Raw genomic sequence first — 19,408 nt, forward strand, 5'->3', positions numbered from 1 at the left:
GTAGGAGGAGTGCCAATGAAGAGGTCAGGACGCCACGGTGAGCCAATGCTACATGTAGGCGCCTAATGCAGTGTCTTGTGCTTCGTGTGGGCATGAACCTGCGTTGATCTGGGTGAATCAGCGAGGGAAGCACCCCCTTCAATCTGGTTGCAAAGATCGTGGACAATATCTTAATCTCGGTTTTGAGAAGGGAAATAGGGCGGTAGGCAGAGCAATACCGTGATGGGGGTTGAGTCTTGGGAATCAGCACTATGGTAGCCTGATCGAAGCCTGAGGGAAAGCCGCCTGTCTTTTGGGCCTCTTCATACATAGTGAGCAAGTGAGGGCCTAGGATATTGCCACATTTACCATATAGCTCTGCCGGAAAGCCGTCCGGACCCGGCGTCTTACCCGGTGATAGCTTCGCAATCGCATCCCCAACCTCTTCGAGGCTAATGGCGTTGTCCAGATTGTACCTTGCCAACTGTGAAATCCTTGGGAGGACAACATCTCCCAGTAGCGGGCCTTCTTTTCTGATTGTGGCCAGGGACGCTCTGCGTAAAGTCGTGCATAATAGGAGGTGAAGCTCTGCGCAATTTCGCCCGGTGTTTTGGAAAGAGCTCCCAATTCGTCAACTATTTCAGGAATGACTCTATCTGCCAGCGGCCGTGCCACCAGCCAATGCAGGAGCTTCCCATTTTTGTCCCCCCAGCCGTACACCTGGGCTGCCGAAACCCGCCAGATATGCTTTGCTGTCTCAAGAACTGAGTGCTTAATCTCTTTCCTAATCAGGGTAAGTTGCCGCAATGTGGAGGCTGACGCAGAGACAGCGAGCTGACGCTCGAGTCGTAGTGCCCTGGCCTCAAGGTCAAACACCTTAAGGTTGCCTGCTCGCTCCCGCATGCGTAGGAGATGCTTGGCCTGTCCCTTGAGGGTGGCCTTGCAGGCCGCCCAGACCATGCCTGGTGATTGCACCGACCCCAGATTGTGTTCAAAATACTGGGTAAGGTGATCTTTCACCGCTTGGGTATAATCTCTATCTTGGAGATGCCAGGCATTCAGGCGCCACATTGGGCGCCGGGTGGGGTCAATCCCACCCAAACGGATTTGCATTGGTGCATGATCTGAGACCCCATGTGGTAATATCTCTGCCCCAGTAACACTGGCTGCGTCTAGTGCAGCCATGAAGATGAGATCAATCCTAGCGTGTGTATGGTGTTCCGCCGAAGTATGGGTGTATTGTCGAGCTCTGGGGTGCCATAACACCATATCTCGCACAGGCCAAGGCATTTGGCCCAGACGCACGATAAGAGCGACTTGTGGACACGGGACCGGAGACATCTAGCTTGGGGTCTAAAACAGAGTTGAAGTCTCCGCCGAGCAGTGTCAGCCCCGGTGGGAGCCCTGATAACACTTCGCGAAGAGCTCGTAGAAAGCCGTCAAAAGCACCAGGAGGGGTGTAGGCACATAGGATATTAATCTGTTGCCCTTGGAGTGCATCGGACATCACAATATAGCGCCCTTGCGGATCTGACTGGGTATTAGTTATCACTATGGGCAGGGAACGGTGTAGCGAAAACACCACCCCTCTGGAGCCCCTGGAAAACCCTGCATGGTAGACCTTGTTGTATCCCCCCCGTGTGCGCATGGGGCATTTAGTGCCTAGCAGATGAGTCTCCTGGAGCAGAACCACGGAAGGGGCATACCTGCGAAGAGTATTAAAAACCGCGGATCTCTTGATCTTGTCCAGAAGCCCGTTCACGTTCCATGAAAGGACTTTCGTCAACGAGAGCCACGCGTGGGGTGCATCAAGGAAATTATGTGTTGCATGCCCGCCAGTGGGCCCAGGAGTGACCACCCCAAGAGGAAAGAAAAGGTGAAGTAACAACAAGATAACCATATTGAGACATCACAACGTGGTATCCTAAGTAATGCCCTTCCCCCCAACAACCCCCCACCCCATACTTCTACCCCTGAAGCATCTGTCGCCCAACAACACAACCAGAACCTGAAAACCAAATGAGCCATTGTTGGTGTGGAGTGGTGGACCCCTCCATTCAGCCGGATTATCTGCACTTCGTAATCACGCCCCCGCTTGTCTGCACCAGCCAGGACTAAGTAGGGTGTGTCCTCAGGTGAGTACATTGGCCGGAGGCCACATTGCCGCCTGTCAGCTGAGCTGAGGAGTCAGGCTAAGACGATCCTCCTCCTCTGTTCGTGCAGACCCCTGGATCCTCGGGGTGTCCATGGAAGTCACTCCTGTCTGGTGACCAGATCCCGGCCCTGAGTCCTCGCCCACGAGGCTGCTTGGAGCCCCCCGCTTCCTGCGGCAGGACCTGGTACGTCTGCGTCCTCTTCGTGCGCTCGCTGGGGCGGTGGGCCCATGACACGGGGAGTCCGCCGTGGTCTGCGGGGGGGCCTCCCTGAGCCATGCCACCCTCCTCAGTCAGCCAGTCCCATGCTGCCTCCGGGGACTCAAAAAAAAAAAATGGCTTCTCACCCATGAGGACTTTCAGGCGGGCTGGGAAGAGTAGCATATATGTGAGCTGCATCGCCCTGAGTTTTTGCTTGACATTTTCGTCTGAGCGGCGCCAGGCCTGGACCTCACAAGTGTAGTCTGGGAATACCAGGATCTTGTGGTTATCCCATCGGAGGTTAGAAAAGGGTCTGGCTTCTCTAAGGATGATATCACGGTCCTTAAAGTTCAGGAAGCGGGCGATCATTGGTCTCTTTGGGCCACCAGGCGGGGGCCGGGGTGCAAGCGCTCTCTGCGCCCACTCGATTGCAAAACAGGGGGAGAGACGCTGCTCTGGTATCAAGGATCGAATCCAGGTCTCAAGAAATTCAAGCGCCCGGTTTGCCTCTGCACCTTCTGGAAAGCCTACGAAGCGCAGGTTGTTGCGCCTGGAGCGGTTCTCCACGTCCTCTGTGCAGTGGTGCAATTCGTCAGTGTGGGTCAGCAACTGGGCCACCTTAGTTCTAAGGTCAGCTAGCTCATCTTCCGCTTGGGAGACACGGCCCTCCACCTCTGTGATTCGATCCACCACGTTCCGGAGGTCTTGCCGCAGCAAGCCCATGTCCTCACGCACTTCCCCAATCTTGGTTTCTACTGCAAGCTGTGAAGACTGGATGGCCCGGAGGATCGCGTTCACTCCGTCTGATGCGGCCCCCCCCCCCGACGCCAGGTCTCCCGCACCCTGGAGGGATGTTAGCGTGGTGAATCGGTCGATCCGCTGCTGGGTTGTCGGGGGCTGCCTGCCAGCTCTGTCCTTCCCCATGATGTCTTGCCAAGGCAGTTGGGCACCCCAACACTTCGCGTATTGGTCCCCCCTGAGGCCCCTTATTACGCAACGTTCACCTTGTTTCTCCTTCCGAAGGGTGCCCCCAGAGGTCTGCAGACTCAACACCCCAGGATCCTACTCGCCGGGGCGGCCGCGAGGGTCGTCTCCTTGTGCACTGGGGCCCCCACTTGTCAGCCACGCACTCAGGTTTCCCGGTCACCCCTGGGGGTTCCAACAGCACCTCCGACCTGGAGGGCAGTCGGGCATGCTGCTGCCCCACGCGCCTCCAGTCAGCGCTCAGGCCCCGGCTCTGTCTCGACCACGAGGGCGGCCCAGAACCAACCACAGCTTCCTCTCACACCGTTGTTGCACGGGCACATCCACCACGCCTCCCAGCCACCAGCGGCATGGCCTCCGCTTCCGAGGGACTGATGCTGCGCCTCGTGGGGACCAGCCGGCCGTCGTCGCTCCGCTGCCCACCAGGCCACAGGCCCAAGCTCCGCCTATCTTGTCCACCTCGAGGCTCTGTCGCGGGGGCAGCCACTCCGCCACTCTAGTTCGGGATAAAGGCAGCCAACCCGCCGCCACGGCGCCACCACCCGCTAGTCCATAGGCCCGGCCCCTCACCTCTCATGGGGTCCGGCCCAGCCGGGGTCTCTGCATGCCTCAGCGCCGCTCAGGCTCCGCACCGCCCGGCGCACCTCTGATCACCACTGGATCTGGGCCCGATCCATGCGCTGTTGCCACACCTCCGCACTGCTCCCCGAGGACGCCGCGCCCCTGACAGCGGGTTCCGCCACGGCGCGATGCTCGGGGCAGCCTTAGTCTCCAGCCACCACCATTCAAGCCACAGTGCCGATCTCGTCTTCACGCGGCGCTGCTGCCACTTCTCTTGATTTTCACTCGGCCAACGCCGTCCCTGACGACTCCCCCTTTAACCAGGGATCGTCAGGGTGTACTCAGGTACTGGATGGCAGGGGCTTCTGCTGGCGGATGACGGAGGGGTCCGGAGAACTCTAAGAGGGCGACTGCCATCTTGACGCCCGAAGCCACGCCCTAGATGTTCGCAACTTTTATGGGGTTATTTTGCCTACGTTATTTTTTAACTGTCCAATTTTCCTTATCTGTTATCAAAGTTCAGTTTTTCTAATTACTGTGTCAAAATTAACTGCAGGCACCTGTTTACTTTAGAGTTGCGGCCTTTACCAGAGAAAAATAGCTGCCATTTCCTTATGTTTTGCGACGCTGTAAGGGCGTTGGTGTGATTCTCGCACATAAATTTATCGAAATCCTCTGTATTTATTTCTAACGTGGCTTTTCTGTCTCCCTTCACTTTAATTATCAAGCAGAAATCATTTAGGAAGCGCTAGAGCGCCTTATAAAGCATGTTTTTGCAAGTTCTGTTTAACTATGTTCCGATAAAAGGAAAATGACTGGTGTTGGGTCAGTTCCCTAATTGTTTTTACCAACCTCAAGAGGAAAATACTGGTCATGCTAGTAAAGAAACAGCTGGGCTGCAGCTCACTTCCTCTGGAGAGTCAAGTGCCCTAGGTGGGGTGACTTGGTAATTGAAATTGGATTTAATACTGCTGGCGCCAGTAAGACACAAGTGGTAGACCACAGCATTTACATAAGATTATGTCCAGAATCCGCTAACTGCCCACCCACGCCAAGACAATACCTCACACGGCCCCGCTCCTGGCACGGAAGCGAACCAGGGCACTATGTCAGCTGGAGCGGAGTCGGCTTTCTTATTACTCTGTAATGCTTTGCGGTCGCCGCTGCGTAAAACAGATAACGTGTTAAGTAAGTAGATAGAGTTGGTAAATTCAGCCCGGGAAGTTTAGAAATAGAAAACAGAGAAGGCAGTGACCAGTTTTCTCGGCACTATGAGTCATGCGTGCCTGTTACACTACTCCTTTGGTTGGGGGCGGGGCCGAGGGACGTGCGCGCTGCTGAAATAGCCACTGCTTACTGCTGTTCATGTTAAATTCATTTCACAATTTGATAAGTTACTGGTGTATAAAGCTGTCTCCGCACACACGACGCCTTATTTTTCAGTTTATTTGTTAAAGGCACAAACAAACAAGACGACATTTAAATCAATGTATAAGTAAGCACATTGGATTTGCATTTGATTATATTTCCCAAAGGCCCAATTCTGCATGAGTGTTTGGAAATTGACTCTCACTTTCATCCTGGTGAAATGTGGGCTTTTTGTGGGCAGCAGGAGTATCGTTCATTTGCTTCACAATGGGCTGGGAAGGGTTATAAATTGTGTCCCGATCCTGCTCGATTAATTCTACCTCTGATCTGCAATCACCAAACATGATTGAAAACTGCAAAGATGTCACTCGGAGTGTGGTGTAGGTGAAACGAGGGTGTGGCGTGTACGGTGTGAATGTGTGGAGAACGTGGAATGCATGTGTGGCGTATGCCGAATAAGCGTGTGGAATGAGTGTGGTGGGTGTAGAATGAGGTGGTGTATGTGGAAACTGAGTGTGGCACAAGTGGAAAGAACGTGGCGTATGTGAAAGGAGTGTATGACATCTGTAACGCGAGATTAGTGGTGCATTATATACGAGTGCACGCATGCCTTACACGTGACAAAGTGTGTATGAAGTTGGCGAAACCAGTCTTTGTGGTATAGGATAAAAGGGCGTGGCTTATTTGAAATGAGGGTGGCATAAGTGAAAAATGTGGGCGCGTATGAACTAAGTATGGCGTATGTGAAGTGAGTGCGAGGCGTACGTGACGCAAAGGGCTTCTTATGATACAAGCTGGACGTAATAAAGCCCCCTGCGGGGTAGGGAGGGCAAACTTTCTGGGGTCCCATCCCTTCAAGTGTGTGTGAACTATGTAAATGAATGAGTGTATGAGACACGTTTTCGAGGATTACTGAAACGTTTGTGCTTTGTATGTAAAAAGACTGCGGCGTTTAGGTAATGAGTGTGACGCTCACGTATAAAGTGGATGGTATATGTGAGGGCAAGTCATGTGACACTGGTATGTGGTCATTCTACATGTACTTATTTCTCTCAAGCATGTGGCTTCTACGTTTAGCTGACACGTTTTTTTCTTTTTTTCTCTTTTTAGTTTTGTGGCTTATGATTTGTCAACGCTCGTTTTATTTCAAAACAGTTGTCGCCTCCAGACTGCATAAGGGATTAACTGGCGGGTCTCTGACTCGGCATGTAATCACTTTAAAAGCAGCAGGTCGGATATATAATTGTTATTCTTTTCAGGAACATAAGGCAGACAGTGATATTTTCTATCAGTGAACGGTGTATCACACTTTTGTAGCGCATGTGGTACTTTCCCATCTATGGGGATATTTCATATCCTAAAGCACCTTTATCCATAAAGTGACTGCGCTCGTTTCTATTTTGATGCCACTGTTTGCAGCCCGCCAAAAACATCTAGGAGACGCCCCCTCATCCGTTAGAGAACGGTGGACGCTCCGCTAACTCACACCCCACCAAGAGCCACCAAAAGTGTCATAGCCAAGTTACAACCCGTGGTACGTTTAGTTTCTTGCACGACAATACCTCCCAAAACTGCACAGGTTTTGTCAAAGCCACTGCTGTGGAGCAGTTTTCAGAGCGGGAGTGCTGGCCACCGGCTTCACCTCAGGAATGCCATAGGTCTGAGAATAAGACAAGTGACGCCTGAAGACGGAGTGTACCAAATGAGTGCGAGGGGGGTCTGAGTAGTGCTTTTCCAGTGTTATATGTCAACAAACCACGAGAAAAGGGTAATTTATTGGCAGCACATTCATCATGGAAACCCTGAGCTGCAGCTAAAGTAATGCCCATGGTAAGTATGGTGCCAGGTTAAGTAATAACCCAAGATTACTGAGTTATTGGAAAAACAAAAAACAAAAAAAAACCACACGGGGCCGTATTACACAAGTATTCGGGGGGGGGGGGGGGGGGGGGCAATGGGTGTTTATGCCCACTTTGGATGCCCCCAGGGCACGTTCGTATTACAGAAGGGGGCTAGAATTGCTCGTGCGCCCACTCCTGTACTATGCAGACCGCTGGCTCACATATAGGGCCAGCGCTATCATTGCCGGGTGTTCTCGCATTTGCATGAGGGCGTGGCCCCAAGCAAATGAGGGAATCTCTTTGCCTCTGCACCCATGCTGTATTACTGGCGTGGGCGCAGACGCAAGCATGCTTTTAGAAGGCACATTGAAAATGTACCATAAAAAGGTGGTGCGCTTTCAGTGGGCTTTCCAAATACAGCCTTCTAAATGGATGAATGGGTTCCCATGGACCCCCGACATCTACTTGCAAGAGGAGGCAGTCACTCACTGCACGCACCTGCGAGGAGATTTCTAATCCCTTTTAAAAGTGCTGGTGTGTTGCCACGTGCACAGAGTAACACGTAGCAGATATTAAACAGTGGCTCTGCATGTCTCTTTAATGCGCTGCCCTAGGGACAGCGCAAGTTCGCGGCTGCCCTGAGGGCAGCGCATTCTTCGTGATAGGGCGCTCACTCAGTGTTTGCACCTGGCACAGCTGCTTTAAGGAATGCCCTGGCGCAAATATGGAAAGTGCGCCATCTCCGTAATACAGGACCAGGTCTACTGTGCAGATACATTTTGCCATGAAAAGTACCGTGTGCCGAAGATAGATAATGCCTCAGGCTTAAGCTCTGAAATGTGTAAAAGAGTACGTGCTGGGGCCCAGAGTTTGTTCAGCCCCTGCAGCTGGCACTACTGAATGTCGGAGTTCTGAATCCCAAGGCTGCTTAGTGTTGATTCAACTTCATTACTCTTTAATTCATCACCAGAGACCCCCTGTCTCTTTATCTCAATCTTGCAGGCTTTTTTCATTCATACTATTTCCGTTTTGTTAGTTTTTCAGTTTTTCCATTCCTTTTTCTTTCCCCTCATTTGTGTATGTCTTTCCTCTTGTCCACTCTCGATCAAAGTCTATTGAGGGAAAATAAGGGCCGGTCCCCAAAAACGAGAGGCAATGGGCCCCACCTGCAACCACTGGCTCAAAAATAAACGCTGGTTAAATCTGTTAAACTAGGCACCAATGAATTGGTGTTCTCGACATAGCACGGAAAGACTAAGCAAATATGATATTGTGCCAGAGGCTGGTGCCCCGGAAGCGGGGATTGTAGGCTAATCCATCGCATGCCCCCTATCTCGGGTTGGCAGATCGCTCCACTGTGCAGGGATACCACGATTCATGCATTTGCGTTAGACATCAGTGATGTACGGTACTTAGTGCAGTTGGATTAATTTGAAATAAATTCGGAATACTACTCATAGAATGAACTGATGTGTTCAATGGAAGCCAAAAGGTGGGGTGGTGGGCCGAACACAGCCTGCCACCAACCAACCAACCCATCAAGACTTTATAACGTCCAAGTGTATTGTGATAAATGAATACCAGTTAATGTAAGGTTGTATATGGTATTATCGCTGTAATAGCTATTATGCTTTTATTAACACTGGAAAATTGTGGTCCCTTAATTTTCGCAGCGTGATATTATCCTTATTAAAAAGTATTCAATTAATACTAATTAATTTGCTATGTACTTATTTGTAGCAATAACAGCAACAGCTGAGTCATCAATATATTCTTGATACTCTACATAGAAATAATAATTCATGTGACCTAAAGATTCACTGCCAATTAAATAGTACAAATAGTAGAGTGATTCATTGCTCCTGCTGCACACACTGAATAATATTGCAAAAGGGCATACTTGTAGGTAACACATTTTCTAACCTGGATGCTTGTGAACATTTGTTTTGCATCAAGAATCAGTATTTTGATGGTGGTAACGAGGCATAGTTTTTGCCAGTGGTGATGCTGCTTTATCTTGATGCAGTAAAATCACTTCAGATAAGGGTCTTTACAGCTAAACACACAGGGGCTTATTTACAAGGAACTTGCGCCGCCAATGTGTAATTTATTTTTATGGAGCGGCAGCGCTCGCTCTGTTAGTTCCATATTTACAATGCAACGCATTTGACCAAATGTTCCAGTTTTTCTGAGTCTAGGTAAAAATAAAACCAGTGCGGGATCTGGCTGCGTTACAGAGATTTTAATGTATGTAGAGTGGGTGTTCCAGCTGAAAAAGTCACTTACAACTGACACTGATATTTACAAGATTTTTATCTTTTGACGCTTCTGTAAGATGTATCACAGAAAGCCTGCAATCTGTCAAAATTCCTACACCTCCAAAACCCAGGCGTAGGGACTGATGCAATGGCTTTAAAACAGAAGTCTCACGATTTGAAGTCACTTCACACCCTGGAAGATGCCTGTTTTTTGCATCCCCTCTAGTTGTAGAAGGTCTACACATGTGCCAATCAAGTTGTAGGACCCCTTGCCAAACCTGGGACCATGGCACCTATGATTCCATCATCCACTGCAGCAAGGCTATGTGACATTGTGTACTTTTTGTAAGGGACAGGCCAGGATTGTCACTTTTCTTGAAGGAAGAGGTCCCTGAGCCCAGGCCTGCATATTCCAAAGGATAACAGGTAGGTACACACATAAGGTGCATGAAGCATGCATTGCCACTTCACATTCTAACATATACTTATTTTCACTTACATTACACTGTCACTCACTATGTTACACATACTTAGGTCTCTACATACACAAAAGTAGACTATGCCCACTGTAATGTGATACATAGCCATACTGCATACATTACCTTTTACATCTAGGACCAAAGTAAAAGTGTCGAAGGTGATGGTCCACCAATTTACAGTCTTTTCCATTGGTCCTAACACATTAGACTCCTCCGTCAAACTGTACTGGCACATCGCCTCCGATTTTGCTGCATTGCAGAAGTTGTGTCACTTCTAACACCAACTTCAGCAATGTGGCACTTTTTGAGTGGATGCATTGCAGGATCCTTCCCTCGGTTGCGTCAGTATTTCTGATGCATCCTGGGAACGTACGCCATGGTGCGATGTACTGTAATACTAAGCATCCATGACATCGTAATTTTGTTTGCCGCAGCACAAGTATTTTTGACTCATTGCTGCCGCAACGCAGCGATGCATCAGTTCCTGTAAATGAGGCCCTCAATGTGCACGCCAGGTGCCAGATGCTAGAATGAGGAGAAAATTAAGTATGTGCACAGTTATACCTTAGTGTGGCACACTGACTGATTGCCTACATGTATGGTGCAAGATAAATGAAATGTTATGCCCATAATAAATGTGGCTTGTCTCTTGTCACAAAGCTTAGTGTTTTTATGTGTCCGTAAATCTTATTAAAATAGGACATATTGAAAACCAAGTAATTGTTACTGAATACATACTGAACACAAGCAGGCAAGTTTGTATGTGTTCCAAAGCATGATTAATTAGTCCCCACTACCAGAAAGTAATTTAATTTATGCTGACGTTACTGTGTATAAAATGTGCATTTAATTATCTTTAATGCGTCATTGTCTGTGTTTTTTGAGTAGGTGAGCTGTGTCAATTAAGTTATTCTCAGCACCTCGGTTGATGCAAAATTGTACTCATAATTCCATGTTTGTGAAATGTTCCAGTTTTTGTTTTTCAGAATTTGGTCACCGAACTCATTGGTAATCTCAAAGCAAGCTCTCAGGCTACTGTTGCTCTAACTGCCATCACTGTTGGTAGCCACCTGGTGCACATAAGTGGCATCACTGATTTGTTGTTTGCATTCCTAACTGAGGCCTACAAGACAACCTAGTATTCCACTGCCAGCACAGCAGAGTTTTCTATAACATCATACATGCCAACATTCTAGAAGAGTAAAGTGGGAGATTTAAAAAAATAATCTGGAAAATGTATTTTGCACATTGACTTTGCTAAAAAGGTTTAATAAGAATAAGTGCATGATACATTAACCTGTAGGAAAGGAGTGTAATCCTAACTAAACGCTGCATATAAACATGGATTTTCCACTCAAAGCTTACACAATGACATGCACTTGGCAGAAAATGTTAACGTTAGCAAATTCCTATCTCTTTCGTTCATTCTCTTCTGTTTATTTTGACCTCTGTCATGCCCATTAGTTTAACATTTCATGACACAAATGTCCTGCGGCAACAAATCTAATGAAAAGGACAAGTATTAGTGCTTTGATTCATGACCATTTAACCTGAGAAAGAATTGCTGCAATGTTAGATGAATCTTAAAAATATTTATTTATAAATAAGGCTTTGCTAGAAGAGATATGTGCGAATGGAAGTGATTGCATCCTGACATTATAATGTATTCACATAACTGTTCTTTCTTCCATATACATGAATGCCTGAGAACTTTACTAGACATTCCATTGCTGTTTACAAATTAGTTAAATGTATTGTGTACTTACAATGATCTTTGTTAAACCTTGCCATTTCGTCTGCAGCTGTCCTGGTCACACGAAGATCTCGAAACCTGATTGGACAAGATCAAATATTATCTGCACAACTCTTGTAAAATGTTTCCATGTATAACTGTTATAATAGTAAGGGTACCGAAGTATGGACAAGAGAGAGCTAGATATGTACTTGCCAGACGCTTTTCCAGTCTATTGCAGACCATAGCTCCTTGAACGCTTTCTGACTGTGATGCTTTTTGATTCATTCTATTTTGCCTAAGACTTTTTGAATCTGCTACTAAGAGATTCTACCAAAAGTCTTGGAGCACTTTATGCTTTCACATCTGAGACAAGAACATTTAATGGGTTTTCTACAGAATTTTAACTTTCTGAAACTAGATTAGAATAAGGTCAGATTTTTCTGGGATGCGCTATATGCTTTGTTCTGTAATTTACATTGACTTTGATTGATAGCCTAATTAAGAGCTTGACAAGCTGAACGATTAATAATAGAACCCAAACTCTCATTCTTGACTCTATAAATTAAATGTTATTGAAGAACTGAGTAGTTTAAATGTTTTGATTTGCAGCTTCTTTCCTTCTTAATTGACTACATTGCCCAATAATACGTGAAGATAAATAATTAGACAGGGTCTCTGCTACCCAAACTTCTATTTAAGCAAAGTCAATTTCAGGGAGGAGACAGTCAAAATAAAGTCATTGTTGGCTTCAGAGTTTGGGAGTCTCCCGCCTGAATCGGTCTATTGGCATGTAAGGGAAATTGAAGTGGCCAAAAGCATCCCTTGCGAGCATCCTTTTGTTCAGTGTTACTCAGAGTGGGGTGCTTTTTATCATCTGCTTTCAAACCTGCATTTTGGACATCAAGTGCCACCTTTCTCGAATAAGCCTGGTCAACAATGTATAAGATGGGCCATCGACAAAGAATGGAGATTAATCTACAACTCTCAGAGGAAAATATCTTTCAGATAAGTTTGTGAGAGATGAAAGGTTAGGAGAGTATTGGTGACTTTCCAGGTTTGATTCCACATCTTGAGCGGGTGCCGAGGATTATGACTCTTTTACAAAATCTTTGGACAGGTTTAAACGCCGTTTTGCATAATCTTGTCCTGGGAAACGTCAGCATCTACATTGGGCGACAAATGGTTAACGAATTTGTGGATTCACATGTCGGTGCTCTCAGGGTTCTTGCAGCTGACTGTGATTTTGGTGACAGTGTTGCTCTACATATTTAAGATCAATTTATTCTTGACACACACGTGCTACTATCATTTGTGTTCCATATCCTATGTTCTTTGATGCTACAGTTGAGCTGTTTGCCTGGCACTCAGCTGTTAATGTGTGAGCTCTCTTATAAATAAACTAACATATGTACATATTTTTAAATAATGTACTGCAGTTGAATAATGAAAGCTATCACAGCTCAAGAAAAACAAGCATTTGCAAAGCAGTGGGTCTTGCCTTTGCTCGAGTTAGAGCTACTAGCGTTGTAAACTCCTAACCGGACTTTTCTTGCCACATAACTTGAAAATCAAAAGTAAAACAGTTTCACTTATGCAAGCCGATCCACAGCGCCCCGGCCGCCAGGAGCATCAGTGATAAGGAGAGCCACAAAAGGAAAAAAAAAGTTCACTCGCAGTCCAATTTATTGGCAAAAGTGCAATTAGCCATGTAACAGGGGCGATAGCCAAGGCGGTAATAAAACCTCCCCAAGGAGGGACAGATGTAAACCGTTTAGCAATGCCATCAAAGGATTTTTGAAAGGCAAGCTTATGAACGAGTGATAGTGATGGGCGTGAGGTGGGCATTGTTTAAAAGCTCATATACATACCAACACGTGGGAAAAGCAGCGCATAGGCGCTGCTATGCTCGCCCTAAAAATAGTCCAAACAGTTCATCAATAATAAAACTACTATTTTAGACATACAAAAATATGAATACTACGAAAGTCTATTACTTGGTTTAAAAACTGATAAAATAAAAAATAAAAAAAGGTATTTTTTTGCATAGTATTCCCAGTATTTCAGTGACATTTTAGTGCTTAGTGTCTTGTTATTCTGTCAGTGATAAAAATCTGTTTAATGTATATATGCCACTCTTGTGTGACCCCTAAGAAGCAGCAAAGTAAGTGCAGCTTTGATTTATTTTGATAATCACACAATCTATATCTTAAATCGGTGAATGGTTGATTAGACCAAGAAGATCCTAGGTCTTTTATGGGGAACACTATAAAACATGCTCCTATTACATTTAGTTGCACTGTTTTCGTATTGATTTTGTTAAATAATATTGAGCTAACATGCTATTGTAAGAGGCCGTGGTGTACCTGGCATTTCTTTTTTTAGTTAGCACCGCGAAGTCTATAGTGCAGCTAAGCAGGGTGGCCTGAGATTTTATTTCAGATTTAAAAAACAGTTCGTTGCATTTTCCCTGCAGATAGATTCTACGTTTAAATCATGAATACCTCCTGTTAAATAAGATGACCAGAGATTATTGGCATGGCAACCGATCTCAAATATTGATTTAATTAAATTTTTCAGAGTATCTGTTCTTCGTTCTTAATCAGATGACAGTACTTCACATAATTGACTTTAAAGACTATGGGCCTCATTATAAGTCTGGCGGTCACTAGACTGCCAGACTTGTGGATGGCAGTCCGATTGCCACAAATGCATTACAAACCTGGCGGTCGAGCCGCCAGCTTCGCCAGGATCGGAGAGCCCTGCGGTCTGGCGGTGGTGGCTGGACTAATCCGCCAGGGCAGTGCTGCTAGCAGTGCTGCCCTGAGGTATTACAACCCACTTCTTGACCAGAGGTTTCATCGCAGTACCACCGCCATGAAAATGCTGGTGCAGAACGTCTAGAGGGGGCCCGAGGGGGCCCCTGCACTGCCCATGCACTTGGCATGGGCAGTGCAGGGGTCGCCCTGGTGAGCACCATCACAATGTTCACTGTCTGCTTTGCAGACAGTGAACATTGCGAGGGTTCTGGCGCTCCCTGCCCTCTACAGCATTGCCGCCAGCTCGATTACGAGCTGGAGACAATGCTGTAGGCTCAGGTTTCCGTCTGCTGACCTAGCGGGAAACTCTTAATGGGGCCAGCGGGGAGGAAGCCACTATGGCAGCAACCTCCTTGTCAGAAGTTCGGTGGGCAGTATAAACTGTCCTCTGAACTCATAAACAATCCCTATATCTTGTTGAAGTAAGCCAAATTCAAGACATATATGGGCTCTAGATGTTTTTTGGTAAGTGAAAGAGTTTCCTAAAGTACTGTATTCTATTAAATCTAGAGTGGAAGCAAAACCCTCAGGAAATCCTTGATGGCCATAAATTAGAGCAAGCAGAAGCTTTGCTTTTGTTACCTTTAAGATTGCATTGGGCTGATGGACAAAATATATAGGGCGAGGGTAAGTGATTATGTGAGATAAGGTGTAAAACAGGTGTAGGCGTATCTCAGTGATAAGATATTGGGTGGTGGTGTTTTCTGGAAAAGAGATTTGTTGTGGTGAGATGGGCCCTTGGCGACAGAGATCTGAAGCACTGATATTCCCTAAGGAGGTCTTCAGAGAATGAGGCTTCTCCACTGAATAGATCAGGGTGTGGTGTTTCCTAGTTGCAGTGCATCAGAAGCAAAAATATCCACAGTGGTGATATGTGACCTGGGAAAGAATTCTGTATGAGTCTTGTGGCTGCAAGGAGAGATATGCCCTTATAGATATATTTGTGAGGGTTGATATGTCCTGTAAGAAAGAGCTAGAGGAAATGATGTGCCCACTTATGGAGATCTACAGAGGAAGAAATGGGACATATGTCCCTTGTGCCTGGACAAAACCAAACCTCTCTGACCAGCTCTAACTACAACAAAACATGTGTCAGGGTTGCTTTTATTGATTATATATTGGCTTGGATGGTAGCTCAAAGCCAAAGCTGTAATTGTGTGCCTGTAGTGGTAAAAGGCTTTTGTCATTTTTCAGCTCGGCGTGGATGGCTCTAGCTAATCCTATGCTTAATGACTTTGCTGTAAACATGGCAAAAGGCTTTGTCACTTTCTAGCTTGGCATTGATGGCACTGTGCGAATCCTATGTTTAAAAACTCTGCTAGAAAAACAAACATTTGAGGTGAGCAGATTCAGAGTGCCCATGGTGTTGTAGGGTGCTCCATTTAAAGAAGCTGCCTTCCACCTAAACTAGGCAACTGCCCAGAGTTCTCTGATTCCTTCTCTGAATAATGTATGACACTCTCTAAGCCTGAAAGGGTATTGTCTTGTAGGTGTGATATATAACTTAGTGCCGGTTGCCACTAGGTAGTTACAGTTAGGACCAATTTCTATATAAAAAGCATTTTTTTACTTGCCTATAGTGCCTCTTGATGAATCTTCACAAAACTTTCCAAAAATAGTGGCAGTCACATCAGCTGCTGCCTGGAAAGTTTCAGGGTGATCCTCTGGGAGGGGTGTTGGCGAGAAAAAAGATGGGGGGTCCCGGGGGGGATGTCCCAAAGCACATTTTTCCCATTCATTTTTCTTTAGGGATTTTGAACAGCGATAGCGCAAAAACTACTGAACAGAATTACACCAAATATGGCAGGAAGGTAGGTCCTGGTCCACAAAGAGTGTTTTTTTTGTTTTTGTGTAATTCCATTCAGTAGTTTTTCAAAAATTAAGGGGAAAACAAATTTGTATATCTAGGGACGCGAAGGATTCGCGCCCCCTAGCGATCTCGTGCTGAGATCTGATTGGCTGATAACATTTCAACAACAGAAGCTGTTGAAGTGTTGGCAGCCAACTTGGGACTTGGCTTCAGCCGAGTCCCCAAAAAAGTTAAAAAAAAGCAAAAGGGACCAGGGTAAGAGCACCGTGGCCCCTTAGATCTGGTGGTGGGTCCCAGGGCTAAAAAGCATTTTTTTAAATTTTACGAGTGGGCACACAATGGATCCACAAATCTGCTCAGAAAAAAAAAAAAAAAAAGCGCTTTGTTAGCCAAATGCCCCTGGGTGGGCCAAGTCCCAGGGCCTTTTTAAAAATAAAAGCTAGGGGGTCCTCCTGGCACCCTCACGATGCTCTGTGCCTGCCAGCTCCCTGGGGCTTATTTTTCTGTATGCGAGGGGGCCTGTGGCCCGCTGCTGCCCTGGGGAAAGCCATCTCCCTAGGGCTCTTGTAGTATGTGGGAGGGGGCTCCTCCCTGGTGCGATCTGCTAATTAATGTTGGGGGACCCTTTGGTCCCCCGCTGCCCCGGGGACCACCCCCCCATCGGCAACACTATATTTGGATTGGGGGGGCTGCATGGCCTCCCCCACTACCCATGGGATCACCCCTGGGGCAAATTTTGAAAAGAATAAAGGGGGTTCATATGGGACCGCCGTGCCCCGGGGACCACCCCCCCCGGGGCTAAGTTCTTGTTGACGGGGGGCCATGTGGCCCCCTTTCCAGAAGCCATAGATGCCCTGGTGACTGCCACCCCCCAGGGCCGGCTCCTGCTATGTCCCGGGGCTGCACACCCCTGGGACACAGCTGTTTGCTGTGGCTTGGCTGCAGCGCTCCCTTTGTTTTTTTAAGTGAATTTCTACGGGTTTTTTAAAATTCTATTTCCTAGCTATAACGTACCACTGAAATTATATATATATATATATATATATATATATATATATATATTAACAGTCACCACTGTGTAGTTATAGTTAGGACCTTCTAACATAGAAAGAGAGTTTTTCAGTTTGCTAATAACTTTTGTCACTGTTTGGCAAATCTTCACAAAATGTTCCCAATAAAATTCATCAACCTCAGCAAATTCCTAGAAAGTTTGGGGGTGATCTGTCAAGTGGCAGCCAATAAAACATGGGGGTAGGTCCAAAAACACAATTTCGCCATCTCATTTTCCATAGGGAAATTGAACAGTGATACTGTGAAAATGGCTGAACAGAGTTACACCAAATTTGAGAGAAAGCAAGATTTTGGTCTATAAAGCATACCTTTCGTCATATAGTGTAAGTCCGTTCAGTAGAGAAATGAAGGTTCAAAACACTTGTATATCTAGACAGTTGAGGTCATGGGAAACTTGCAAGAGTCCCGTGATCAAGCTACTTTAAATAATAAAGCAATGTGATTGTCCCAGGGGTCTTTTATCCCCCTTGGCCATCTTGCTCCTGTGAGCTCCCATGGGAGCTCGCGCCATGAGTAACTGAAGAAATGTTGTGGTCGACATTTCAGGACATGGAAACTACATCCCCATGTCCTGTAAATGGAAGAGAATATAATATAAGGGGATAGGGTAAGTGCACCCTGTACCCTTGGACTTTGTGGAGGGTCCCAGAGGGACAAATTAAAAAAAATAAATATTGGTTTCTTTGATCTTGCAGGTGTCCCACTGGAGTCCATGGGGTCCCCCTCGACTCTCCCTGGAGTTGCACAGGAGCTCAGGGGCCATGCTGGTATCAACGAGAGTATCACAGGATTGTATTTTATTAAAAAGGGGGAAAGCCTGAGTGTCTTCAGTGGGTTGCTGTGAACACGCAGTTGGTCCTGTGGCTAACACATGCCGTGCGCAGCCAAAGGCAATGCGCAACAGTGGGTGGCCACCCTCAGGGCGTTGGGCACAGGGCTTGGACAAAGGCCAGGTCCTCCGTCCAACGTCCTGCAGCTCAAGTCCGAAGGCTATGTGCAAGGGGATTGTCTGCCCTCAGGGATTGGCACACAGGTCCTGGCCTGTGGCCAGACCCTTCAGCCAACTCCATGTGGAAAGTCATGCGCAGTCATTCACAGGGGTTTGGCTGCTCTCGGAGGCCCCACACCATGAGATGTGCAGCAGAGCTTGGCATACTGATGTATGGTAATAAAATATTACTTTATGTTGAAAAACACAGAGAAATTCACTGCAAAAACCAAGGGCTAAAGTAATGTTATAGCTAGATATGGTACTAATATCTTGCCTTGCTTAAAACAAAACCCTCAAAAATTCACTGCAAAAAAACACAAAGTTTAAAGTGAAATATTTAAGTGAAAATGTTAATTTAAACATAACACTCCAAACGCAAAAACTCTGATATTCTCCAGATATAGTTATTTCAAGTATCTATAACTTGCACCTTCGCCATGCACTGCTTGTGACTCCCATATTACAACACTTATGACATGTTCTATAATATCATTCATAACATCACTGATGACAACTGAAATTACATCATTGATGACAACACTGTGCATGGGGTGGGAGGGATGGTTACTTCAAATAACTATAAATGGTAAAATTCATTTTTATTTTAGTTTAAAATGTTATGTTTAAACTAACAATTTCTCCTAACCATAACATAACTTTAACCTTTGTTTTTTCAGTCAATATAAATATAAATATTCCTAGAAACCCCACTCAGTGGGGTGGATCCTGGTGAGCTGTCACTGTGACCGTCACTGTGGCAGCTTCAGCTCCCACTGTGATGCTCTGCAGTAAAGATAGAAGCTAGCATGGAGTATAATGTCACTTCAATAAGGACAGTTCTTGGCTTGTAATTGCCACAAGAGCGATAGATGTCAATGTAATGCCCCTGAAGTGACAGCAGCTCTCAGTGCGACTTCACTCCGGTAAAGGTAGCTCTCATTCCATTTTAATTCATAAAGGCAGCTCTGAGTGTGATTTCACTCCCGTAACGGCAGTTGTCTGTGTGACATCACTTCAGTAAGGGCAGCTCTCAGTGTGATGTGCATGAAGTAAGAGCACCTTACAATGTGTTGCTACTCTTTGTATCTAGATAAATTTGTACAAGGTGCATCTAGGTAGACTTCAACGGAGCATTAAACGGAGGATGTGAGCCCTTGTGTA

This window comes from Pleurodeles waltl, chromosome 8 (genome assembly GCF_031143425.1).
Source record: "Pleurodeles waltl isolate 20211129_DDA chromosome 8, aPleWal1.hap1.20221129, whole genome shotgun sequence".
In the NCBI taxonomy this organism is placed as follows: Eukaryota; Metazoa; Chordata; class Amphibia; order Caudata; family Salamandridae; genus Pleurodeles; species Pleurodeles waltl.